The 27,164-nt window shown below is 38.6% G+C and overlaps 1 protein-coding gene across 6 annotated transcripts in view; it reads right to left on the bottom strand.

Moving 5' to 3' along the window:
• NCOA2 (nuclear receptor coactivator 2) overlaps positions 1-27,164 on the bottom strand; it is a 189,973-nt gene that overhangs the window by 84,303 nt on the left and 78,506 nt on the right. Inside the window, exon 4 of one of the 6 annotated variants that reach the window (XM_071804021.1) lies at positions 8,905-9,002. The exons of the other annotated variants lie outside the window; for them this stretch is intronic. The gene's annotated coding sequence lies outside the window, so the exon portion shown is untranslated. The remainder of the gene's footprint in view (positions 1-8,904; positions 9,003-27,164) is intronic. 6 annotated transcript variants of the gene reach the window in all.

The raw sequence follows: 27,164 nt of genomic DNA, 5'->3' as shown, positions 1-27,164 counted from the left end.
ACAGCTCATACTCCTGTGGTTAATTATAAACTCTAACATAAACCATTATAATTCATACTTTTTTCCTGTGAAGTTCTCATGACTAGAAGCTTTCAGTCTCAGTTTCAAAATTACTGATGTACTCTGTGTAGCATTAATTCCGGTAGAAGCCAGAGGAAAGTTGGAAGTCACATGCAACTTCTGATACTGCACATTTTTCCCGGCTTAGGAACTCTTTTTTTTCACTGGCTGCATTTCTGAATCAGAAAATATTTAGTATTGATACACACTTCAATCATCAATCCTTTTGAAGAAGGCAATACTTACTAGCCGCTTTCCCAGGCCTCCAAAGGAAACGGCTGTCAGAGGCAGGATAAGATGCTAGATCAGAGACTGGAGCCACTGGAGGCTGAGCTTTTATTGGTGAGCCACAGCAGGGCAGGAGGAAGGGCTGCTCGCACTCCCAGCACTTTGCATTGTAGCACCCATCAGAATCCCAACCAGCTAACTGAGCCCCACGCACCGCCCTGCGCTCGGACAAGCTCAGCCTCCTCACCTGAAAACTTTGTCTTGCCATGGGTATTTTGAGAAATCCAGAAAGACATTCATAAGAGTTTGGAAGTGAGTAAAAAAAATAGAGGTGAAAGTCAAGGGAAATAAAAGGAACGGGGTAAAAAAAACCCCAAAACCCTGTATCGTCTGGTAAAATTAATTTAAAGCAAGAGATCCAACGCTAAAAAGTTTGACAGAAAATAAAGATACGTTAAACTATCCTCCTGCATCCCTGGTATATCTAAATCATATGTTCTACAACCAGCTACTATACCCATCCTTCACCACTGAACACCAGGAATTGGGATATACCCTGAATGAAACAATGCCAGTCTGTCGAAATAAGCAAGATGTCCAGTACCTCAGTTGGTGATGGTAACTTCATATTAAAAACACAAATTAACTTATTCGAGGGTATATTTTTTCCTGAAGCAGTCCTACCACTTTCACTATAGATGAAACTGCCTAAAATCTTTGCCACCCTACAGCAGTCATGCAGTATAAAGCAAAAACAGAAAACAGTTTCTACAAGGAAGGTGGTGGCAGCAAACTGAAAAACTCCAGTTAAAGGACTTGTACTGAAGTCTGATGTGCACCCATAGCCTTTTCTATCTGAAAATAACACTTGTAACTTAGAAGATACACTTTCATTCTGAAGGAGAGACTATTACAAATAACATTAAAACAAGGTTTGTGGTAATATTTACTATCTTCTGCTTTGTTCTTGAACCCCACAAACCAGAACTAAGAGAAGGAACATAATTTACTAGCAAATGTCATTGAGCCCCTGTATAAAAGAACAGAAAACTGGCTCCAACACTCAGTACCCACATTTTTGCTCAGTCTACAAAAAGCTGTAACAGACTATAAACGAATGTTTAAGCCGAAGGCTCCTTCCTCAGCAATATCTTTTCCCTTACTCCTGTGTAATGGCTTTAGAGTGGTGTATTAGACAGTAAGAAGAAGACATATTCCATTTGCAGCCTGAAAGCCAATAACGCTCATGAATTTTTTAGCTGAAAGACACTTCAAGATGCCACTGGGAAGCTCGTCTAATAAACACATTAGGCTGCAAATGGGCGGCAGCAGCTCTTTTAACACATGCTGTAACAATCAAATAAATGGCTAACGTTAATGTTCAGCATTACAGCCTGGTATTTAATAGGACTTTCCTTAAAATCCACCTAAATCTTGAAGGAGAAACAGTTTTTTCTCAGCTACTCAAAACCATAGGTTTGAGAAGACCCTGGTTCTGCTGGAGACTTTGCAAAAACCCCTCCAGGATGAGCCCAGCACGGTGAGATGGTTCCTACCTCTGTATTCCCATAGACTAAGGCTCTTACCAGAGCCACTCACTCACGGATTAGCCTACGTCAGCCACCTCTAATATGTCCAGGAATAGCAAGACTAGGCTTTAATAAGACAACAGAGGAAAAAATATCAGAGGAAGAAAGTACCATTTTTAAGATAACATACACGAGGTTTGCTCCATTTCCACTTTTAAAAAGGAAAAGGTCTGTTTTCACCAAAACCTTGTCAAAGAGGAAGAAGGGGGTACTACTGCAAAACATCGTTCAAGACTCTGCATCATAATTTCAGGTTTGGGATTCTACCTCTCTTCCGTTATCAAGAATTGCTTCTGATTCTTAATACACAACGACAAAAGAAATGTAGCTTAATACAACTAAATCTCCCCTTAAAACACCAGATTAAAAACAAAAATCCAATGTCAGAACATTATTTGTATGCATGCCAGTCACTCTTGCATAATTTTGTTTGTGGTGGTTAACTAAATAAAAAGAAAAAAAGAAAAAGGAAAAAAAGACATTTCAAAACTATTTAATCTTTGAGTTGCATTTGACAAGTATCAAACTATGGCTGAAAAAAAAATATTAAGCCTGCAAGCATTTTCATTAGAAGAGTCCAAATTCCCATTTAGGATGTTTATTTAATATAAAATTTTCCTTACATTCACAATTATTAACAACCTTACTTACAAGGTTGATTTAGAAGCGTAGTATTTCAAATGTACTGTGATTTAATATAAAACTTTGCGAACAGCAGAGCCGACAAATGAAGCAAATCTAACAACATAGAAAAGGATAATATTATAGGAAACTTTGTATTTCAATAGCTTTCATTTCCAGTTGATGGTACTTCTGGAACAGTGAGTTAAGCACATTTTAACTCCTACTGAAACCTCTTTGTCAAATTCAGTTTCAAAACTGTTACTTGTCCACTTAAATCCCACACCAACTTTCCCCCCAAGAAACCACCAAAGAGAAAGGGAAAAACCAGACCAGGGAGAGGGGAAACGAAACAACTGCTCTCACAAGTGTAAGGCACCATGGAAAAACTCGAATCCAGCAACATTTTCTAATCTCCTAAATATATCTGATACAAATGCACACATTACTCACAACACCAGTAAGCTTATACAGTTCGCTATTATTTTCAAGATGCCTCTTTCATCAGTGAGAAAAATATGACCGATCAGAATTGACAAAGGAATTTAACACATCTCTGTGGCGTGGTCATGACTACATTAGAATTTAACTCCAGTTTACTGCCTGTCAAATACCAGTCTGTTTATTTTAGATAAAGCATATTCCATTAACAAAAAGCTCAGGAAACTGGGTTCTGTAAAGGTAAAAAGCAGAGGGTGAGCCAGAGAGCTCAGCATCATGCTTCCGTATCAGTTGTATACAGTTAACCAATATATAGAGTTATTAAATACAAGGTATCAATCCTATCATAGTTGCATTTGAGCTCCATCACTTATCAATGACTTCACACAGCTGAAGAGGTGTTGGTCCTCCTGGTTACTAGGATCAACTTAGCATCTCTGCACACTTAGGTGCTACGTGATGTACACCCAAGCTTGCACTGGAGCCTCAGCAAGAGCCGCTTATGTTGCACGCCACCTCTCATGGCTCTAACCTGCCATCAAAATAATCGTCATTCGGTCCCAGAGTAGATACTGTTACTGAAAACACATGATCTCTCTTTTGCTGCAGTTCACAAAATCCAGCTCTATGTGTCTTCTCTGGTGTTCAACCAAAAATTGAACTCACATTTCTGATTTTCACACAGCTGCAGCACTAAGAGGTTTTGTTATTCTCTTCTACCCAACCACCTGTTACTAGGAAGCACATTGAAACTTCAGGACATTATTTTGGATGCACTAAATTAAAACTCTGATTTGCAGGAAGTGCACCTAAACATTATCTAAAGCATTTCTACACATTTTCATGTTGTTATCATGGTGAATGAATAACCTACTCCACACATACCTACAAGATACGCTTATATACTTCACATTTCCTTCTAAAATGTTGAGATGCTCTCATGAGCATGCATTTAATTTAACAGTGTAAAACAATGAATTTTCAATTTAAGAATTAAGAATTCAAGCTTCTTTGTTGCAGAAGGTTTCAAGTTAACAACAGACCGAAGTCAAACATACCTACATGCAAATAAAATAAATGCCAGTACTCAGCTCTACAAATGGCTGTGGAACAGCTGGCTATGAGGTGAATTAGACTTCATGTTGACATCCTCTGTCATTCAGGAATGTGCTGATGCCCACATGAGGTTCATAACCCTGTACCACTTCCTGAAATCATATACCCAAGTCATCTTCGTCTATATGGTACCTGGTTTACCCATCCTCTCTGCCTCCGGAATGCATTTAGAGTATCTCTCCCAGAAAACTCAGCATCCTCCTCAGCCTATAAGGTGGCTTGCCCCAGCCTTGGTCCCACAGGGTGGCCTGGTCACAACGATGTGGTCCCAGATGTTATGGGAGAGACCAGACAGGGTTTGGTCCCTTTTCCTACACCATATTTGCATGAGCAAGTAGTTGTCCTCAGCAGTGCTTCCTGATTACACTGGTACCCACACCCGTGTCACCCATTTATACTGGCGCAGCAGCATAAGACTTGAGAATAAAAAAAATAAATTAAAAAAAAATTATTCTTTTCTTATTAAAGTTTGAAGAACCAATTTAATACTTGCTTTTTGAGAGAATACAGCAATATGCATAAAAGATAGCACTTGGATCATCTCTCAACATGCAGAATTACAGTTTTATACTTAATACAGATGTGTGTTAGATGTAAGTCAAACTCTCTGCAAAGACAGAGTACTAAGTACATTGTTACTAAGCACAAAAATAAAAATTAATAGAACAAATGTCAAAGCCACACACGAGTGCCTCGCAAACACCCATGAAGTACGATTAACTTGATAAAAATTACATCTCTGTAGTAGCCTGTACACCCTAACCAAACATGTTCTTAATACATACATGAGTTTAAATACTGATCTGTGAACATAACTAACAATTATTAATGACTTCGAATTTCACGTCAGTCTTCATTCATCCTCTTCTATTTGCTTTAGTAAAATACTGCAACCAGTGATAACTAAAGAAGACGAAAGTTTAATTGCCATTTTAAAGCACAGCTTATAAATATCTTGTTAGTTTAGTTAGTCAACTGCCAAGGAATAAAACCTTGTGGACAAAAACTTTGTACACACAACTCTGTGTGTGTACATATATGTGTGTATATGTGCATATATATGTGAATACAGACTGTGACCAAATAAAACATACAGGGGATCGGTTGTAAGAGTCAAATGAAAGAGGCAGTTAGTGATTACTCTGTCACGGAAGCTATTAGCAGATGCCTCTGGAAAAAGTACAAGGCAGATGCAGAATCATCCTTCCCTGATACCTCATCTCTCTGTCTCTGACAATCAGTAGTTCAAGCTTAGCTGTGGTGTTGCCATCCCTCCGCCTCCCTCTGAACGTAGCTTCAGTTGTGCTTAATTCCTTCTTAAATCCATATATACCTTTGGCCTCCACAATGCTTCCAGGCAACACCCTATAAGCCCTACCACAGCTCCCTTAACAGTTGAAATGACATCCTGGAAAAAAATTGAAGAGTTCTAAGGGGAAGTTACAACTCAAATCAGAATTTTATCACTGACTTCACTGAAGCTTGGATTTTCCTCCTAGTCTACTAGAGGAAGATGTCAAACTGTTATTTCTCTCTTTTGTAGGACACAAATCTCTCTGTGGGCCTGACACAACTATGTTTGTATTCTGCAGCCCAAGGAAAACAGCATTACTCTACTATTAAAGCTGAATGTTCATTATCAGCTATTTTATTCTCTTTGTAAAAATAAACTGAAATTAATTTGTGTTAATAATGAAACCATTTAATGGTAAAAAAGAATCACAAGAGCTAAGAAAGAATTAGCATATATTCCAAGAATTTTTAATTTTGGAATATAATGAAATGTAACTACTAAAGACGGTAAGAAACACCCACTACATTCATATAAGGACTTGACCAGAAGCCTGCAAACCACAGCCCAAAGTTAAAAATAACACATATTTTAAAGTAGTTGGAACAAACACCTGGAAAAACTTCAGGAAGAGCAGCAAAAATAATTTTATGACCATGCAGTTGTAACAGAAGTGTCTACATGAGAATCTTTTCTTAGATGGTTGCTAAATCACAATAGCCTATGCTGTCAGGAATGGAAGATCAGAGCACTACAGTATCCTGATGAAGTCTGTTTAGGGACAGCGTGCATAGGAAAAAATGAAATGGGAACAGCAAAGAGGAGATTTGGGTACACCACACACGGAAAATTAAGTACATTTACCATAAACTTTTGGTTTGAGTCTTCATTTAGGATTTTCATCAAATTCCTGAGATTGTCCTTATGCTCTGTAGCCCCACATCCCCAACAGCCCTTCCCAGTCCCTCACTGTACAACTTCAGCCGTCAGGGAAACTACTCACAGGGTTGGTCACAGACCCCCGGGTACCGAGAGCAGACCACTTCTGAAACACACAGGCTTTCAAGTCTTACCCTTCGCCTTCAGAGACTAAAGCTTTACCTGCTAATAATAATTTTTAGTCCAATTCAGGCATCCTTCTAGGCCTGCCACAGATGAATGTAAGCAAGTAAGAAAAGCAGAGGAGGAATGCAAGCAGCAAGATTATTCCATCGGGATTTCCTCACAGGTACAGAGATTATCAACTTAGAAACAGTCTTCTCATTCACTCCACTAAAGACAGCTTGGCTTGTAGACCCAGTCCTCAGTCATGAACTCAGCTTTCTTATTACAATTATGAGGCTACTTTAAAGTAGTGGGCAAACAAATTTATTAATGAAGTAGATTCTGAGAATCAAGGTTGTTTTCCCGTGTTTGCTCATTTTTGCCTGTCACTGGTCTAAGTAAATAAATAAAAGGGGACTGCAAAAATATGATCAGCCAGCTGACTTTCTAATTACATTTGTTATTAAATATCATGCTGAGAACTCTGGAGTAAAATTAAATACTCCAAAGTGCTCTTCTAGCTTAGACTTTCCGTTTTGTTCTTATAACATGGTACATTTTGCAATGCCATCATGTCTTCCCTTCTTCCTTGCACAAGAAATTTACCTTACAGAGAAGACGACAACAACAACAACAACAGGAGAGCAACACCTTTTGAACAGTACTAGTGTAACCTTGTTGACTACAGTAGCACACAGAATTTTGGAGAGTGGGCAAACAAAATAACCCTGGTCAAAGATAGGGCTTGAAGTTTTACGTATGCTACATACTGTACCTTCTGTAAGAAATTGCTTATGAAAGAAAACACCCCAACTTGAGTTTTGTGAGAGCACGGAGTCACCTGAAGAGCAATCTACATAAAAGGCTGACTTTGTTCACATTTCCCCCCTTAATACGTTCTAAAAGGCATCAGGCAAATCAAAGTGACCTACAAGCAGCAAAAAATCTATTTTTCTACAAAACATAGGTGCTAACATTTCAGTAAGCACTACTCAGCCCTCATTATCTTGTTAGATCTTCCGTAATGAAATAAAGGAAGAAAACACAAGAAGCAGAGAGGAAGTTCCATTGTTCTTGCAGCTTCAACATTTGTTGCCGGCACCGTCTGCCCCAGGCCTCTGTATCAAAATGTAGGTATACTGCAACTAAAATAATCAAACCGAGACAAGAGAGAACAAGCAAATAAATATTGCTAACTTGTTTGTGTTTCTGGCTCTGCCCTCCCAGTATGAAATAAAGTGTCTTCAAACACATACTATATTAATTTGAAAAACAACAATATTTTCCTTCCCCCCTCCTATCTCAAAGTAGCATGAGTTTTTCAAAGTTCTAAATAAAATAAACTAAGGCATTTCCTGTATGCACGTAGTTAATTATTAAACGGGTTTTAAGCATGATAGTCACCACCATTTCAGTACGAATTGGGAAAACACACTTTTAGCAAACAGCCAGTGCATTGCAGTAATGACCTGTTACGTGCCTCTCCGCAATCCTGCCCTTAACTTTGGAGGCAAAATTCTAGAGAAGTGATGATCAGCACTCCTATGTAAATACAAACACTTCACGTGATTTATGTGTGTTTGCATGCGTGTGTGTTTAGTCCAGAATTAGTATTATTTCTGTGAGATAAATAGCAATGCTGTGCATGACAGAAAAATAAAGCCAACAAGCCTGCAATAACTTCCCAGGCAGGGGAGACAGCATACTACCTTCGCTTGACACAAGAAACTATCTATATGCTTTTTCAAGGGGTATTATTATTAATTGATCTGCAATAATAAATGTTGCACTCCCAAGGTTAAAAGAAAGGTAAATACAGCAAAGATATTTAATGACATCAGCATGCATAACCATGAGATAAATACAAGGTCTGAAGATTAACTGAATGTCATTCTGTTCACGGGATCGCATACTTGTAAAGAAAACTATTAAGATTAGAGAAAAGAGAAAGTTATATAATGACTATGAATGTTGCAATGTGTTTTGTCTACTTAAGCTTTTGGTCAGAAAGAGAAAGCTTTATTGCAAAAATGTCTCGGTCTGACTTACTCTGTACTTTTTCATGTGCATAGAAATTACTGAATATTGAACAGTAATTACTGCAATGAAAAAGACACTCTCAAGCTCCACCTCCTCTTGACAATGGGAAAAAATAGACGGGGCTGTGTATTATTCTGGATGCCAGAAAACTTGCTTACAAAAATATTTCCTGTGCACTGACTAAGATATATTTAGCCTCATAAAGCCATAAAACTGTCACAGGCAACCACAAGCACACCTGTAGCCATTAAAAAGGGGGGAACTACAGAACCTGGAGAATAAAATTTACATTATTTCTTTGCATTTGTTATTCAGAAACATTATCTTTAAACTCTCTTACTGAAAAAACCTCCAAACCAATATCCCCCTCACCTCCCCCCACAACACCCAGACACATCCGATGCACACACGGGAGCACACGTACGTGCCAAAAGCGAGCGTTAACAATGAAGTCACGGCACTTCAGAAACACACCTTGTCGTCTTCCAGCTTTTGCAGTTGAAGGCAGATCTCACTAGTTTTTCTGCGTCTTCAGATCAAGATGTAGATAAATACCCCATCCATCACACTAGCTTTTTATTAAAAACAGGAGGGGGGAAAAAAAAAAAAGGAAAAATAACAATAATAATAAAAAGGAGACAATTACCACCAAATCTACAGCCTCAAAAATATCAGCTCTCCATTATCCCAAACGTGTGTTATGTCTTGATGTAAACCAAAGCACATGCTGAGTGAGGACGTGCGCACACAGCAGCTTATCATCTCTGTCATCTGCTTCTAATGACAGCTGACAAACTGGCCACGCTAATCCTTCCCTAACTGCTGATCAGAGAGATCCCCCTTTGACAATCCAGCATGGTGGAGTACTCGAAAATTCCTCCTGCTTCTGTTCTGTTGCTGCTCTAAAAAGCAGTTTCCTTTTCATTGAGATAATAGCCTTTTCTGCAGTCACGTGGCACCCGGGCTACATTAGCAGAGCTTGATGATAATAGACAGAGTAACTCCCCTCCCTCTCTTCTGCTGATTTTAAGGGTATGACTCTAGGAGAAACCCAAACCTGGCACACTTGAAATAATTTCGCATCCTCCTCTGTTGAAAGGCAAACTGTGCTGTCGGTGGAGAAGAGAAAGACGTGTGCTCTTCCTACTTCTTGCACCAAAACTAATTAACAAATACATTTTTAGGCAGTGCCTCATAGGGGCACACACACTGATCATAAACATGTCATATGAGACTAAACTGAATATTAAGGATGCTTAATACAGAATATCTGGCATGCCAGAATCACTTTTTTTCCCCCTAGAGTACTTTAATATTTTTTTTTCCTGTAATTTTAGTTCTACTGCAATAAATATCCTTCTCTCAGCAACATCCTATGGTTCGACTCCTCCCAGCACCCAACTCTCTGGCAAATACAAAAAAGCACAAATAACAAATGATTCGCACTACAACTTCCAGCATGAATGCTTGCTTTTTTATTTTTTAAAGGAACATCATTTATCTTCCTTTAACTCAGTATCCTGACAAACACCTTAAGCATTTTTCAAATATACTGCCAAGTGGGGAAACCTAAGCTCCAGTTGCAGAGTTCCCATCCCTCCTGAGTGCCAAGCCCCGGGCAGGTTTGCACCTCACCATTCAGTTTTCCTGCTTGCAAAAAGCAAAGTATACACACAACCACACTGCTCTGTCCTACCTTCACTGAAGAATTTCACAGACTGCAAGCAGAACAAAACTTTCCTCTTCTGCACCGGCACACTGTTTCCCTGTTACCTTAGCACACAGCACAAAGACAGCCAAATTGCTCCCCAGGGTCTGTCCGCCTCTGACAGCGCTGGGCGGTGCAGGATGGCATGGACCAGAGCAGACATTCACCTGATACCTCAGTATCGGGGTTTGTAAACTGTTTAAGAAAGATGGGATGAAGCATCTTAAGGTAATTTTCAAGCCTGCAAAACAACTTCTGTAGCTTTGTACCTTGCTCTTTCTACAATCTGAACTAGGACACAGAATTATCTCCTTTTCTCCTTCTACTTCCATCTTTTCCCATTACACCAGACCATTCACCTCAAAGACAACACTGATCACAAACTTAGAGTTTCTCCAGAAATTGAGAAGGTCAGGTCAGTGTGAGAGACAGTTGTTGTACTTATAAGAAAATAAGGTGGAAATTGTGAGGAAATAGTGTCTATCCTGTATGAACCATCTTTGCCAGTGTTGCCCTAACACCTTTTCTGTTTATTCCTTTCCCTTGGGACAGCCTGACTCAGGTGCCCAGGGCTCGGGGGGGGGGGGGGGGGGAGGGGGGAGGGTGTCCCTGCTCCAAGGTCACCATCAAAGCTGAGGCACAACCCTTCTGCAGTGGAGAAGATGGAAACAGAACGGGAACAGGGCCCCTTCTGCAGCAACATGAACCCTTCACTTCCTCATGCTTTAGAAAGATCCTATATCCAGGAGGAAATAACCTGGTTCCATAAGGCGACTGTATAATACACTATATTCAGCAGAAAAACATATAAACATATACACTAAATTGAATATTTTATTTTGCTGGTTCTTTCTAGTTATGTCCCTCCATCTCAAAGTGCAACACTATATAAGGTAATCAAAATTAATATTATTTGGAACTACATATAACTTTAAGACCAACAGAACAAGAACTGCTTTGCGGTCTTAGCTTCCTTTTATTAAAATGAATTGCCACTTGCATTTTCCATATTAATTCCTTAGTTGGAGGAAGGTGCACCAAGCATACTGGTTAAATTGGAAAAATCATACAAATGTGGGAAAAACTGCGAAGATTACAGAGGGCACCCCTGATATTCAAGAAAATATATTAATAGACAAGAACCAGAAGGAAAATTGTACTTGTGAAGTACAAATCTAAAGAAAATATAAAAACTTGAAGCACACCAGTCATATATCACAACTAGAACTCTACTGCCGATATTTATGGGAATCATAAAACGAGAAATTCAAAGACAACACAATATGGTGAGCACAAACACAATAATCATGGTGTTAGGGAAGGAATTATTTGTAAATAAAAAGGAGGTAACAGAAAAGCATCGCTGAAGCAATAGAATACGAATTTAAGACTGAAAGGAGTGAAAGTATACAGATGATGTTTAAAAGATTGCTTAGTGAAGAACAGAGTACAGATAAAGCAAATGGAGAAAAGGGAACATACCACTGCTGTGGTATGTTCTAGACAAAAGGGAAAGAAATTAGTGAAAAAAAATTGCTGTTAGCAAACACCTGTCTGAATATAAATAAGGAAACATGCACAACTACAAAGGAGGAAAGGTCTTTGGTTTTATCAGGCAGCAAATACATGCTTCCAATGGAAACAACAGAACTGTTGCTTCCCTTTAGTTTCACAAGAATCGTACACATCATTCGGGGATGAGCAGTGAGGGAGTGACTTTTAATTCTGGCACTACAGATTTTTTTCGTATTAGGATAAGACACACATCTTACACAGCTGAAGAGGTTCATTTAAGTTTTCTCTAAGAAATACACTTTATCAATACTTCATTTGGTTTGCCCAGCCACAGGTGGCTTTGCAGTAGACATAAGGAAGCTGTACCTTTACTACAAGATTTACAATCTATGTTTTCACATGATCAAGCAATTAAAATGGATAAACAGAAAACTGCTTTTATTGCATGCATTTCACAGTTCTCGTGAGATTGCATTTTCTTTTTCTTCCTTTATTTTCCCTTAAGAAAGAGTGAATTGCGTAGAGACAAGGACATGCCATGACACAATCTGGCATTGTCTGCCCTTCTTCTGACATACCTGACATACCAGGCAAAGACTGGTAAAGCAGTCCCAAAACATCTTTTCAACCTTTTTAGTCCCAAACCATGATTCCTTTAGTCCTTGTTCTCACCCTTTAAGCCATATCCAGGAGAATCCATTTCCATCTTCATAATCCCTTTAGTCCTCTCAGTTCAGAGTACCCAAAGGGGAACCATAATTGCCAGTTACAGTGACAGCCCTTGTTTATCCTGCAGAACAGTAAGACACTTCAAAATGTGTCTGAAAGATTACAAAGGTGACTCTCTAGGCTTCATTCAAGGCAAGTGGCCACTGACTTTTAGGAAAGCTGAACAGGCAGCATTAAGTACTGCTCATGGGAAAGCCAGGAAGGGCAAAGCCCTCCACGGGCATGGAGAACAAGCAGCAGAAACTATTGAGACTGACTTCCGAGAAGCACAGTAAGTGTCTTACTGCTGAAGTCAGGAACAAAGACAGCAGGATGATTTTTCATGTGTTACATTTAAATAAATGTAGGAATAAGCATACAAGCTTCAAATATTAGGTAAAATTTTAAAATTATTCTATTTGAACACTAACAAAAATGGTAGAGATTTCAAGCCAAAACCGGAAACCCACTGATTTACATATCAATGACATTAACATTTTACCCGTTCAGAAACTCCTAATCCACCACTACTTGAAAGCAAAGTAGATTTTTCTTTCTCCTTTTAACAGCTGAGGAAAAATAAATAGGATACTGTAAATAAATCTAGTTCTTCTGACCTTTGCATCTCCTATTGAGAGACACAAGAATCATATCAAATGTATTTCTACTGGAATTTGGAGTACTTGGCATTTCTCAGTGTCAGTCTCTGTATTAGCAGCATGTATACCTACAGGGCTAAGTACCTTGTGACTTCTCTCTATACAAGGGCAATGAAAAGACACTCCTTCCTTTCTCAGTGTCTCAGATATTACTGTTGACTTCTCTTTGTAGTACAAAAATGTCCATGCTCCTTGAACACACCTTACCAAGGCTCTCATAACGTCTTAAGTGTGTACCCAGCCATCCACTCGGAGTATTCTGTGTGCAAGTTTCTGCAATATCTAGCTGGAGAATTCAGTACTGCAGTGTGTACTATATATAGCGATTAAGTTTTGTATGGGCACATCCATTGACAATTGTGCGGCTTTTTTAATTGTTTTTTAATATGACTTGGAGTTTACTGAGATTTTTGAGTAATGGTGAGGATCTCTTTTTAAAAATCTGTACTACTTCACTCTCTTACCTTTAATTAAGAAGGCAGGTGAAAGAAGAAAAAAGGTGTCTTTCAGAGTGATCTCGAAATGGTCAGCTCCTGCCTCAGCTCCTTCTCCTCTTGCAAACCAAAAAAGGGTCAGATCCTCTGCTCAGAGTCTCTGCCTCCGGGTGCTTGCTGGTGCTCTCTACAGGTTGCACACAGTGAGGTGCCTTTTGGTGGAGATGGGCCCCAACCCACAGAGATACAAGTTCAAGAGCGTGGGTTCCTTCCATCCGAGCTGACGGCACACAAGAGGAACCCAGCACAGGAAGCTGAGCAAGCACAGAAAACCAGAACCAGAGTGGAAATACTACAGCATAAAAATAAATGTTGTATTAACATGATACGTTACATAAATGTAATAACATCTAGTGCTGCCATCCGTGTTTAATGGAATGTACCTAAATTATGAAGAGTCCAGGATTTCTTTTTAAATAAATGACTTTTAGCTCTACAGAATGTGCCCTTCAGTGAATACATTTTTAAAATCAGCTCAAACTCTCTATTTCACCTCAGAAGTACTTACATGGGAAAAGTTTTCTGATAATAAAAGATTCCTGAAATCTGTGGACCAACAGCTGGCAAGATTCAATAGCTGAGACTTAAATTAGACAAAAGTTTAAATAAGACAGAAGTCAGACTAGAAAATGCTTATTATTAATAGTGGAACAAAATAATACAAATTAATCCAAGGGCAAGGTAGGTTTTCTCAGCTGAAACAGATATATTTCTAAATGACATCATATGACTCAAGCAAGCTAGAGGGTTAAGGAACAAATCATTTGGTGAAATTTCACGGTCTCTGATAACCAGGCAGAGCAGCACAGTGTAATATTCCATCTGGCCATAACAGCAATGCTGTGTAAACTTGGCAAGATGTGATACACTGTCCATGGCTTTCCTTGAAACACAAAGTTGCTATTGTGTTTAATGCAAGTAGGACCTCTACCTTTAGTCCGGGATACAGCAAATTACCATACCTGGTGATGAATACATGGGTCTCTGCACCTTGATCTCTCCACAAAGAGAAAGTTAACATCTCCCAATAAGTCATAAAAGTCTCAAGTCTCATCTATGTTCAGTAGTTATCTTCTAACTGCTAGTGGAGCTTGCGGGCATCACCGTGCATTTGAAAAGCCATTTCCCAAGAGCAGCAAGAAGGAGCCACACAGACTGTTATCTTGCAGACCCTGAAATGCTGGGCTTTCACATCCCTCCAAGAGGATGATTACAAGAAGCTTCACATGGGAGAAACTGGAACACAGGAACAGCTGCTCCTTACAAATTTGGGAATAAATAATAAGCTAATTTAATGCTGCATCATCCACTCTAGCTAAATCTTGCAAACACAACAAACAGCACCAAGGCAGTGTAAATGCTGAACGGTAAACAGTGATGAACAGTAAACAGTTAGGACTGATCGCATGCCTTAACCATTAGGAATTTAGAGCTCAGTAAAGCAGGGTCATGCCCCAAATTTCGGTATTACTAAACATCCAGAATATCAGTGGATGATACAAGGTAGATAAGAGAAACTAAAGAAAGTTAGCTTTTCTGTTAAGAGCTTTAAAGTGTTCTGGTGATAATTTCTATCAGAATCAGACAGAATCATGAAAAACAAAACAAAACAAACCCCAAAACTGTTTAACTGAGCCCAAGCACATTTGTTCAGCAGAAACTGGACTTGTTCTCTTCTCATCCAGCAGAAGTGCAGGTTTGCTATTAGTGCCAGTAATAACAAATGACAGCTCTAAAACACATGAGGCAATACTCATTTCATCTAAATAAAGAAGCAGCAAAAAATTAGGCATGCAGATAATTATTCGCAGTAGAAACAAGACAAAACATTCTAACAAAGACCTAAAGCTGAGCAGAAATGCTACACAATTTCAAATAAGCCCTAGTGCATTTAGTGTTGAATATTTAAGTCTATGATTAGAGAGGAAACGTGCCAGGACTTGGGTCTATTGCTAACTCTTAAGAGAGAAGTTCAACACACTGAATTCCAAAATACTTTTCAACTTCATTGTGTTCTAGGTTTTTCCCTAAAACAAACTGCAACGTAGGTGCATATGTACGACTGAAGGGAAAGGCTGAGAAACAGATTAGAGCTCAATCATTTTAATTTGAAATATTTAGATCATATAGAAAATCCTGTCCCATCCTGAGAACTCCTACACACACATATCAATGTTATATTGTATAATACATGAATACGAAAAGTTGAAGTCAGACGTAATCTTTGAAAATTGATGGCAGGTACATTACAACTGCTTCCAACTGCAAATAGCAGGGCTGACAAATCTTCCCTCAGTGTGAAACTAGTGGCCCCTGCCATGCTTACACATTTTGAATTTTCCACAAAAGCAATCTCAAAGGCATTACCTTACTCTAATCTAACAAAAAGATCAACAATATCGATGGCACATTTCATTTTCTGTGCCTAAGCATGTTGTACTGAATTACAAGATGACAACAAGGTCACTTAAATGGGGAGAAAAGTCAAGTTTGGAACAATATATGGCTATTACATTGCTTTGCTTTTGGCAAAGAGACTCCCATCTTTACCTTTCAAACACATAGTTGTCATGACTCTCATCTTGAAACTGCAGTACTTCACAGTTCACAGAACTATTTCTTAAAACCCTTAGCAAATCACCCTTAATAAGAGATTTATGAGTTATTTAGATTTTTACAAATTGCCTGTCCCAGGTTCTTAAGAACCCACATCTTCTAAGCTTCAAGTTAATAAGATAATAATAAATAACATTGCATAAGCCATTTACCTTGAGTGAAGTATCCTTCTGAGAAGAGACCAGCCAAGTCCCTGAAATTAATTGTCCCTTCTCCCGTGCAATTTCTTTCCCAAAACTACAGAGAGAAGTGGCAGGGCATGCAACAGATCAAGACAAAAAGGCCTCAAAGAACATTTTGCTGGCAGTTTTAACAGCAGTATGGCAAAAGAAGACAGAGACGATCTGTGAAATAATCTGGACGTAAAGTCATATATGGGTTTCAAAAGTCAGAAATTCAACCACAAGCCAACAGAGCAGCAAAGCAACTGTGAGAAAACTGATGCACTCTGTGCTTCCAAACTACACCTCTATCTGAGAAACACGATGCCCCGTGGGATCATCACCTTCAACATCAAGTGTATGGCCACTGCTGCTGTTCAAGGGCAACCCAGCCTCCCTCACTTGCTGAGCAACATTTCAAGACCATCTCACGCTTTTGTTCCATGACGTGCATTTGTATCAACTGATTTACAGATGATGCTGTGGTGCTAATTTTGACTGATAAGGCCATGTAGGGTCCTGAACATTGGAAAGTTGATTTGCTCTTTATTACATATGAGGAGAGTTGTGGGTTTGAGATGCTGTTGTTTTGGAACATTTGCACAGACTCTCTGATAAGCTGCTCAGATTTTGGAAATCATTTCTAACTTAGCTCAGCAGAGCCAAGGTTCTCCCAGACAACTCCCCAATAGGGGTGGATACAATGTAATTTAAGTGAACTAAGGCTATTAATGAATATTAAAGGAAGCTTTGCTCTCAAACTGGAGTGATTCTCTTGATAAGCATGTTTGACACTGCATGTGTTTGCTGTTACTTTTATTCAGAGAAATTTAAGGTATTAAAGGGCAGCAGAAGGTTTTTTTTTTCCTTGAAAAACTTTTGGGGAAAAAAAAAACTTTTTCATTTTTTTAATCTTAATGGGAGTGGTTGCAACACACAGCAATGACCACCCATAAATCTAAGCCCTTACAGACCAGTAGGCAAAGATGTTGAAAGTAAAATTGAAAACAAACAAACAAACAAACATGGAAAGAAGCCAATAAAGAATGGCAAATGTACGTCCCTATTAGCTGAGAGATAAGCAGATTTTAAATCACCTCCTCTGAAGACTTTGGATTTAACACAATTCTGAATATGCTAGCTGCACATACTATACATATACAGGCATATACTAGTTGACACTGAGGAGGGGTCATAGCTGAAAACAATTTTTGAGAGGCGCAACAAGGGAGAGCCCCTAATGCAACTAATGAGTGATGCGTTGGGAAGTAATTAACAGGGTCAATCAAAATCAAAATTTTAGAAAACCAGGCAATATAAGATTACAGCTCCTGGCTGCAATGTTGTTCTTCTCTACTAAAGTAGGGTTTTAAAAAAACTTCTGTGGTGGCAATATTATTTTATGAGTTTAAATATTTTATAATACCAGGAGAAAAAACGCCAAAGGGAATACTGAGCCGGGCATAGCCCAACGTAACGCTAATACTAACACTTGTATTTGCAATGGAGATTACCGAGAAGGATAAAGAGAAAGAAAGAAAGAAGAGGAAGTGATAAAATAGCCATTTAGGTTTTAGGTACTTAGGAAGTTTCCATGACACAGGATCCCTGCAATCTTTAATGCATCACACTCACTTAATATCTGTGTTATATGTAAATTCATATAGATGAATTACCTTTATTAATATATAGCCTGCAGTACCTCAGCCACTCTCAGAGCAGTGGGCAGATAAGAAAAATCAGAGCAGCAAAGTCCTCAGACTCTACAGCTGTGAAGAGGGCTAGATTAAAGTATCAAATAAATACAAAGAACAAGCAAAACGATGCCTAAAGCATAATGGAAGAGAACCAAGATGGAAGGCAACATGAAGGGAAATATTTCCAAGCAGACGGCTCCTTTTAACCAGACAATTTACTACAGCCTACAAGTACAGTCTTCTAAACAAACTGTAGTAAGACATGTAGAAGTGACTTTTCTTTCAACAATGGTCTCAAAAATCTCTTACTTGGGTATAGCACTGCTTTCCTTCTCCATCTCCTTAATCTTTCCAACTGGATGTGAACTCATCTGTAAAACTGCACTTCACCCAATAGTGCAGTAGAGAAGCAAAGTTACTCAAGAGTTTGTTATCCCCAGGGGAGTTTTAAAATCTGAGCAAGAACCCTCTTGCCTCTATTGTCTGTATTAGAAAGGCTGGGCCTATACCAAATAGTTAAAGACTTTTGGATTTAGCTGGATACAATTCTGACCTAATATTTGGACTTGGATTAAAGACCAAGCAAGTTTATGCTAATGTCACGGATATCAATGCTAGATAATTTAAGTGTGCTACGCTGAAGACCATTCCTTAAACTCTTTCAGAGGCCAAAACTGATATACAGAAATGCAATTATTGAAGCAGCATATCTCAGCAGGCACTTGTATAACAGTTCTTCAAAATCTGTGCTAGTTGCATACTGATTTCCCAAGCACAGATGAAGATGTTCTCATTGAAGTGTAAAGTCCTGACTTGCCTATCTTGGATAACACAGACCTAAATTAATAAAATACATTCTGTAAATACTATGTGGAGAACATGTCTTTTGTCCCCTTCTATACTTTGATGACAAGTAAGGCCTACAACAAACACTACGAAACATACTGAAAGAAAAATCAGTTTCTTTCAAAGTATACTGCTGGCATTTCAAATACTGGGAAATGGATAACGGCTGTGAGTATTAGTAATCACCTACAAGTCAAGTGATCAGTTACCCTACCACAATTTTGATGCCATGAAATTCCTATGCCTTTACTTCAAAAGCCAGCCTTCCCCCTTGCCTCTGACTATTCTTTACGATCTTCTCGTATTCATTCTTTATTTTTAAAATGCTTATTATTTTGAAAACTGCATTTGCACCTGTCAGAAGAAGCTGGGTATTAACACTTGAAACCAATTCCTCGGAGATACCAAAGTCTCCATATTATCACATACTCATACACACAAAGATTATATTAGATTTCATACGACAAATACTTCTTCTCTAAGTAGAGCTCTGAAGGTATGACTTCTGTTCTCCAGGGAAAAAGGAACAGGCAGGATTTCTATAACTCTACAGTCTGCATGCTGTGCATGTCATGTAGCAATAAATAATTCATATTTTGACCTTATGGGATACCTTTTACTCATGGACTTCAAAGAGCTTTTGCAAAGGTGGATATATGTTTTATTATCTGCAGTTTATAGATCTCAGGATGAACAGAGAAATAAAATGACCTATGCAAGGTCATCCAGTAAGCCAGGTGCATTTAAGTGGGTAATACCAGGCCTGCTGCCTTTTTACTCAGGTTGCAACTTACAGTGATATTATGAAAACAGTCAGATACTGCCTTGAACTTCAACAGTACCCATGAGAAAGCACGATGGATGTTGGCTCTTTTACAAATATAGAAGTCTAAAGATATTCATGAGGGGAAAGGAGAAATCACAGGACAGTACAGAGATGCCTCAAGCATCTTGTACAAACATCCTGGAAAGGGCACTGGTTCCATAGGCAGAGCTGTCAGGATCTGCTGAAGAGGGATCAACAAAGCTGTCTTCTTCCACATTAAGGATTTCTTGGAGACCACATCAGATATCAGTCTGAACTTGAAGGAAGTAGTCATAGTTGTAGTATCCTATTATATTAATTGTACAGAGAGGTACTTCAGCAGCTTATTCTTTGATATTGATTTTATAACAGATTGTGAACAGTCCAACCAGAAAATAATTCCTTTTAGAAAGACTGATTCTACCTACAGCAACATTACCAGAAGAAGGTACACTACTAGGACTTAAGTTATGTAAAAAAACCTGAGGCACATTTAAAATTCCAGGAAATCTGAGATACTCATATTTTCATGAGCTAAAAAGTGGTGTTTTCCATACTGTTAATATTTCACTTCAACTTCTGAAAAATACTTTAAATAAAAAAATAAATGTGGAAAAAGCTTTCTATAGAAAACTGTTTAAGTGCAACTCCAAACTGATACATAAATATGAGAATATTTATGAAAACATACCACTGTGGGGAGACAGTTTATTTAGCTAACACCACAGTAATAATGCTTTGTATTAAATACTTAATCTTGCAATTCTCTGAACTGTCTTACCTAACGTTAAGTCCAAGGCTCCATTCATGTTCTTAACTGTAAAGATTATATGTAAATGCTTTCTTGGAATAAGATCAGAATGTTCTTTACTTTTCAGGATGGAGTCCTTACATTGCCTCAGACTGCTGAGGACTTAGAAGCATCTAACACACATAAATGATCCGTACAGCTGCCCCCTGAAGTGCAGCAGCAGCAGGACCCAGGGCTCTTATGTGTTAGCCAAGAAAGATAACAAAACAATATGTCTTGGGTTGTTTCTTTGTTTTGCTTGTGTTTGTTTCTTTCTTTTTCCCCAAAGAAAGAACATACAATAATCTGCTACAGAGAGAGCTTACTCTGTTCAAATAGCATGATGTTTAAACAAACCAAAGATTTATATTTTACAGGAGGGAAAAATTATCACCCCTGTTATCACCACTGGCATATAACAATTGGTAGTAAAACACTATTTCATAAAAGGTCAGCACTTCAAAGCTGGATTTAACTAATGCCACCACTGGAATGTTTCCTTTACAGAAAACAAGCTTTTAAAAATAAAAATTAAAAAAAAAAAAAAAATCACAAACCACACACACTCCTTATTCTGCATGTGCTAAAATGAGGTAAACCCAAAACCTGGTTATTGACAAACCAAAGCATCACTGAGAAAAAAAAAAGAACACAAACCAAACAAACAAAAACAAAACTGACTTTCGTCTATGTGACCAGAATGAAATGGAGTTAAAAGACACACAGCATGCACTAAGATAAGACAGATTTGCCAGAATTTTCCTGGGATTAATTAAAGGGGAATCATTTTAAATCCCTCTCTTCTTCCCAAGCCTCTCCAAGCTGAATTTACTCCATTTAGGTAACAAATGCAAAGTAGGCAGGGAGGCATGTGCTATTTTCCAATCAAGTTATCCACAGCAAAGCAATCTGGTTTAGAGAAGACCATTTTTTAAGCTTTCAAAATACAAAATCATTTGTAAGACCAAATGAAATATATTCTTCTGTGCAAATGGAGTCCTACAAACAGTGAAACGAAATGTCTGTATGTCATAAAAAAATCTCTGCACAGGATTTACAAGAAGCCTTTGAAAGTCTTGGTATTTATGCCCAACTGCAAAAAATTCCAATATGGAGTGATAAGTAACACTTCTGGGTGGAGTTCAGTCTCCTATTCCCCTACAGCTGATGTGTAAAGAAGAACATCAGCATCGAGGACCAGGACAAACACAAGCCCGGTGTGAATGGAACCGTACAATTCTAATTACCTCTCAAAGCACGTGTTTCACCACTATTTGCCGCCCATACCTTCCGCTTATTTAAGCTCCTTACCTTTTTTTTCACTATTACTTTTACCACCTCTGCTTAAGCAGAAATTATTATAAGCTTATTAGCTGTAAGTGGTCACATCTACAAACACGGGAAGGGCTGGTCCTTGGTGCCAAGCAGCTTTTGCTCACCTGCACCCTACCAATGCTCCTGCTGTGCCACGGGATTGACTGTCAGGAGGTCAAAACCACCCCCTGAGCCAATGAGGGACACAAAAATCACGTTCCTGTCGCCCTCTCTTCTGCTAAAGGCCATTATCAATCTAATTCCCACATCTGTGGAAAACAAGCATGTTGAGTTACTTCAATTTTTTCATTTTCAAGGTATTTGTTATGTCATGTACATCATGCAAAGCCAGTGATCTTGACAGCTTAGGTGGGGAGCTGTTTGAAAAGAAAATCTCTCTCAGAAGATCACACAACTCAGGAACAGGGATCTTCTTGAGGTCCTATCTCATTTACAAGTTAAGAGAGCCAAATTCAGCCCTTTCTTGTAATAAATATTTCACCTTAATTTCAGTGCTGGGGAGTCTAAATTTGTACCTTGTCTACTATTCCAGTAGCAAAATAAATGTATCAGGACAAACAGTTCTTTTAGCTAGATCTATATGGGGAAATTGCTTCTTTTATTCTCCAGTTAAACAGCCAGCACTTAGCTCTGTGAGTAGCATGCAAATAACCATGCGTTAAAGCACATACTATAACTATAATCTATGTATTCATTTATTTGTAATGATTACATAATGGTTTAATGACTGGTTAAAAACATCTCGATATCCAGAATATTCCTGTGACAATAATTCACTTGTAGTAACCTAAATATTACCAGTATAGTGGCGATGGTGCTCTTTTGCCACACTTATTTCAAACCTGAGTAAGACCAGGGAAATATGGACATGGGGGAGCAATGTTTCAATGCAGGACAGCAAGGAAATATTCCAGCATGTTTAGAAAGTTGTCTTCTGGGGGCAGAAAAAGCCCATCATGCTTTACTTGTATCTGTATGCAAGACACAGTCTAAGAAATTATAGCTTTTGTCAGTTACTCTCTCAGAGCACATAGAAAGGAAAACTAAATTAGATATTTAGACAACACCAAAAGGAAACTAAGCTTACACGTACTGCGCACAGGCATTTCACCTACTTACCAACGGGTAGATAAGAACTTTTTGTGCAACTCATAATGGAAACCTTCGTACTTAGCTTTGAGTGATACTAAGAGAGTAATTTTAACTATTTTATTTCCAGCGATGATTAGGAATTATGAGCAGCTCTGTTATACCACAACAAGAAATAATGATCAGAACCCAAAAGAAGAAAATGCAGGCACCATAAAGCATGTGTCACTGGTAAATACTACATAGAGAATATATAGTATATTAAAAGCTTAATATATCCCTCCTTTTGGTCAATGTGTTAACATGTTTTATGTTTTATAGAAGCACATAGCATATTTATTAAGTAGAAGTAATTGTTGGAGATATTTCAGTTACGGGATTACAAAACTAGTTAGGCTATTATTTGCAAAATACCTGTGAAAGGTACACGTCCTTCAATTAGGTTTCTATTTTAATCAGTGAAACTACAGGAATAATCCCATAATATTTCAAATAATGTTTCAATAATAACATTTCAGTAATAACATTTCAATACCTTTTTGTACTTCAAAAAGAACATGAAAGAACATAACCAGATAAAATCGCTTCCTTTCTGAAGTACGAAACCCATCTCTTTAATTAGTTTTCCTTTCTACTCCATATATTAAGAACATTTTTTTCTTTACTGAGTTGCTTTTGGTTTTTGCATCTCCCAAGTATAATACAACAAACCCAGAACACCTATGCGAAGTTGGTACTTAGGAGGCAGAAAGCTGGCAATAACTGCCTCCGTTTTCAGTTGGAACAGCTGCCATCAGACAGCACTAATTCATGGAAGGTTAACACAACAGACACAACCACCTCACATTGAGGAACCATGCTGCTATTACATCTTTAGATCAAGGTTACGCCATGATGTTTTAAGGAGGTCTGTGGGTCACTCTGTCAGACCCCTACCTCTGGCCGCTACTGGGAGCGGGGGGCAGCACTCGGGGGGCTCAGAAGCCTCCAAGGAAGGGCTGGGGCTTCAAACAGTCCAGGCAAATTTCAACTGTGGCTCAAGCCTGGATATCTGAGGCTGCTCATCAGTAAAAGAGGGGAATGCACGGGTGGTATTCATCAACGACCTAAGGTTTGTTTTGGTGGTGGTTCTTTTTTTGGTGGGACGGGAGCTAGAAAACTGTAGAAGGCATTAGTCTACATCAGTGTGTGCTGTTTGGCATTTGAAAAAAGTAGTTTTCATTTCACTGTATTTAACAACCAGCAAAGTTTAAAAATCTTGTGTGACCGGATCAAACTCATGAGGTAGCAATCACTGAGCTGCTTAACTGCCTTAAAGCTTCCAGCAGCAGCTCTTTGCTGCAGGTACAGGCACGGCTAAAATGAATACAATTTGTCTCCAAAAAAAGGGAATTAAACCCAGCAGCCCAAGTACAGTGCAAGCTTCAGCACGATTTTAAAAGAAAAAAAAAAATCCTTTTCTTAATCCATATTTGAAAGCTCTCTCTTCCTCCAAAAAGCATTTTTCAGTATCTTATTTAGCTTATTACCATATGCTTGCAATTTCTACTCTCCATAGAAGTCATTCTGAAAAACCAAAGGAAAATTTTTGTGAACCACAGATATAATAAAATAACCCCCTCCATGAAATAGTCTAAAAGCTTGGATTGCTTCTGCTCCACCTCCCCACATCTGGCACACGCATCAGATTACAGGCCAGAAGGCAAAGCAGAGAGACAGAAAGGGAGAAGATAGTGGCTGGATCACAACTAGAAGGAAGCATGCCTTCTATAATTCAGACTTTTTCCCCAAATGCTGATACGTCAAAGCGTGATAAATAAAATCAAACCCGGGAGAAGTCCATACACATGCATGGAGAGACGCACAAAAAACCTGCCCCTCAACCCCTGCTTCAATCAGTGAATTACACGAAATATGCTTGGATGACTTCAGAACCATCACTCTGTGCCAAAAGTGCAACTGGGCTTCTGATTTAGTTAACCGACAAGTTCAAGGGAAAGCATTTCATCTCTAATTCACAAGACTCGCTTTTTTTAATTTGTGAAGAATTTCATAGGTACAAAAAAAACCTTAAAGCCACTGCATTGTCTAAATGCCACAATATCGCCAAATAAACACAGTTTATCATCTGGTCTTTTTGCTGTTCAGGCTTTGCAAACTTAAAACTCAAACAGGAAGATCTACACAAGGATGCAAGAAGCTGGTTTGAGAGTGTTGTTTCCCAGACCTCTCTCCGTGGCCACATTCTCCTCGTCCCTTCAACCCCACATCAGCAGCACAACAGCATAAAACTTCCACCGAGTCTTTCAAGCTTAGCAATAAATCCGCTGCAGTCTGAATTATCAACATTTTTCAGACTGTTCAAATGATTTTTTTGTTCCAAATGGACTTGGCACGCTGGTCAGGAACTCGTGGAGTCAAACACAAGCAACAAAAGTGGAATTCTTCTGGCTAAGCTAATTGATGGTCCTACAAAAACGAAACATGCAACTGCATATTCAAAACTTTCAAAGACGCACTGTATTACAGTTACGGAGCACCTTCCCCTCTGTGCCTGGTGTAATATGATCATAATTGCTGTGAAAGGGCGAGAGACCGACTATATGTTTAAATCCTGCCATCTGTAGGTGCTTTACACAGTTCCATTTGCTGCTGCCGGGTCAAAAGTTTACCCTATTTTCGCTTGTTCATAACCAATCACACAAGTCTCTGCTATGTGTAATCTTTGACCCACTCTCAAAGCAATTTTTGTATTATACAGTCACATGATTATACTGAAAAAACCCACACATTTTATTAAGAATACATTTCTTGTTGGTTAGCTTAATAATTATTATTATTTCCATATTCAGTAAGCATGCTGTACCAACCTCGTTCTTCCCAGTTAACTCCCTTGGAGTACAATCATACTGCTATGAATTCCCCCTGAAAAATGCTCCAGTATTTCTGGCTAGTTGCAATCCAGAACCACATGCAAATCAGGGCTGCAAAGCATTTATAGTACCTGTGGTTTTAAAAGCAGGGGAAGCAACTACCCAGCTTGTCCTAATAGGAAAATTAAATGAATGCTCACAGTGAAAACAAAAATTGCCCCTGAAAATTAGGATTGTCATCATAATATTCTTACATATTTACCTTAAAAATTAAATATGCAAAAATATATTGCATGGAAGTTATTTATGCTATTGACATCACTATTATTATTGTTATTAAAATATCTATGGAACAAGTAGTCCCATGAACAACCGAATTAATTAAGCCTCATCACCCACAGATTTTCCCCTCCTAGTTGGATGACTTTGGTGTCTAGAAAGGTGAAAGCTTTGAATGAAGCTTTTCCCACACTTGGGACATTTGTTTAAAGTCTCTCTTTTCCCATCACTTGGATCCCCAGGCAACTAATAAGATTATTTCATGCTGTAACCTTTCCCCTCTGTCAGGGCACCTTTAGGTGCTCTCATCTATATTCAACTGTGAAAACAATCACAAAACTTGTGGGATCTGAATTTCAAGACCTTCACTGTGCCAAAAAAATGTGATCAAAATCACCAATAGGTTCAAAAGCTACTGAGGGGAGATAAAGGGACATGTAGGCATGTACACAAGCACACAGTGTGACCTCATGAGCCTTGTTTCCATAGGAAACGAGGCTAAAAATAAAGCAGAATGTTTGACCTTATTACAGTTTCACAGAAAGCTAGTTCAGATGGACCACACTAAACAGCTGGCTATATCAACAGACCACCTAAAAGTAGCACCACAATATTTAAATCTATCTCATAGCTTTTCGTAGGCAGTTTTCAAAGCAGAACAGATACATGCACAGGGGGAAGGCTGAAGGTACCCAAAAGTACCTACATGTCTGAACACAGGGAAAAGTTTCACCTTGGCAGAAAAGTTTGACCAAGTATAGAGCTCAAACAACTGCAGAAGAAGATAAGACTGAAGGAGTAAAGCTGAGAACTTGGGAAACCTGACTCAAACCCCAACATGAACAAGTAGCATAGCAAGGCTAAAAAGCCATTTGCTATTTTGTCTGAGTATCTCCTCTCATTTTTCTACAATACAAAAAGTGAGTTCAGAAAGTTTGCAACAGAGTTATGAATTTGTACCGCTCTTTGTATTACTGAGGCAATTCGGGGAGTTCAACATTTATTTGAGCAGTTTGGTTAGCTGACTCATGTGGGCCCCATTCCTGATAAAGAGAAACAATCTGTGCCCAGCAAACAGATCTTTCATGCCAGAGCCTGAAACCTTACAGAAGCCTGACGAGGCTCAGGAGAATTTACAAGTACCTGGATTTCATGTAGG

This window comes from Patagioenas fasciata, chromosome 2 (assembly GCF_037038585.1).
Source record: "Patagioenas fasciata isolate bPatFas1 chromosome 2, bPatFas1.hap1, whole genome shotgun sequence".
NCBI lineage: Eukaryota > Metazoa > Chordata > Aves > Columbiformes > Columbidae > Patagioenas > Patagioenas fasciata.
This window is presented reverse-complemented; position numbering and strand designations above follow the sequence as displayed.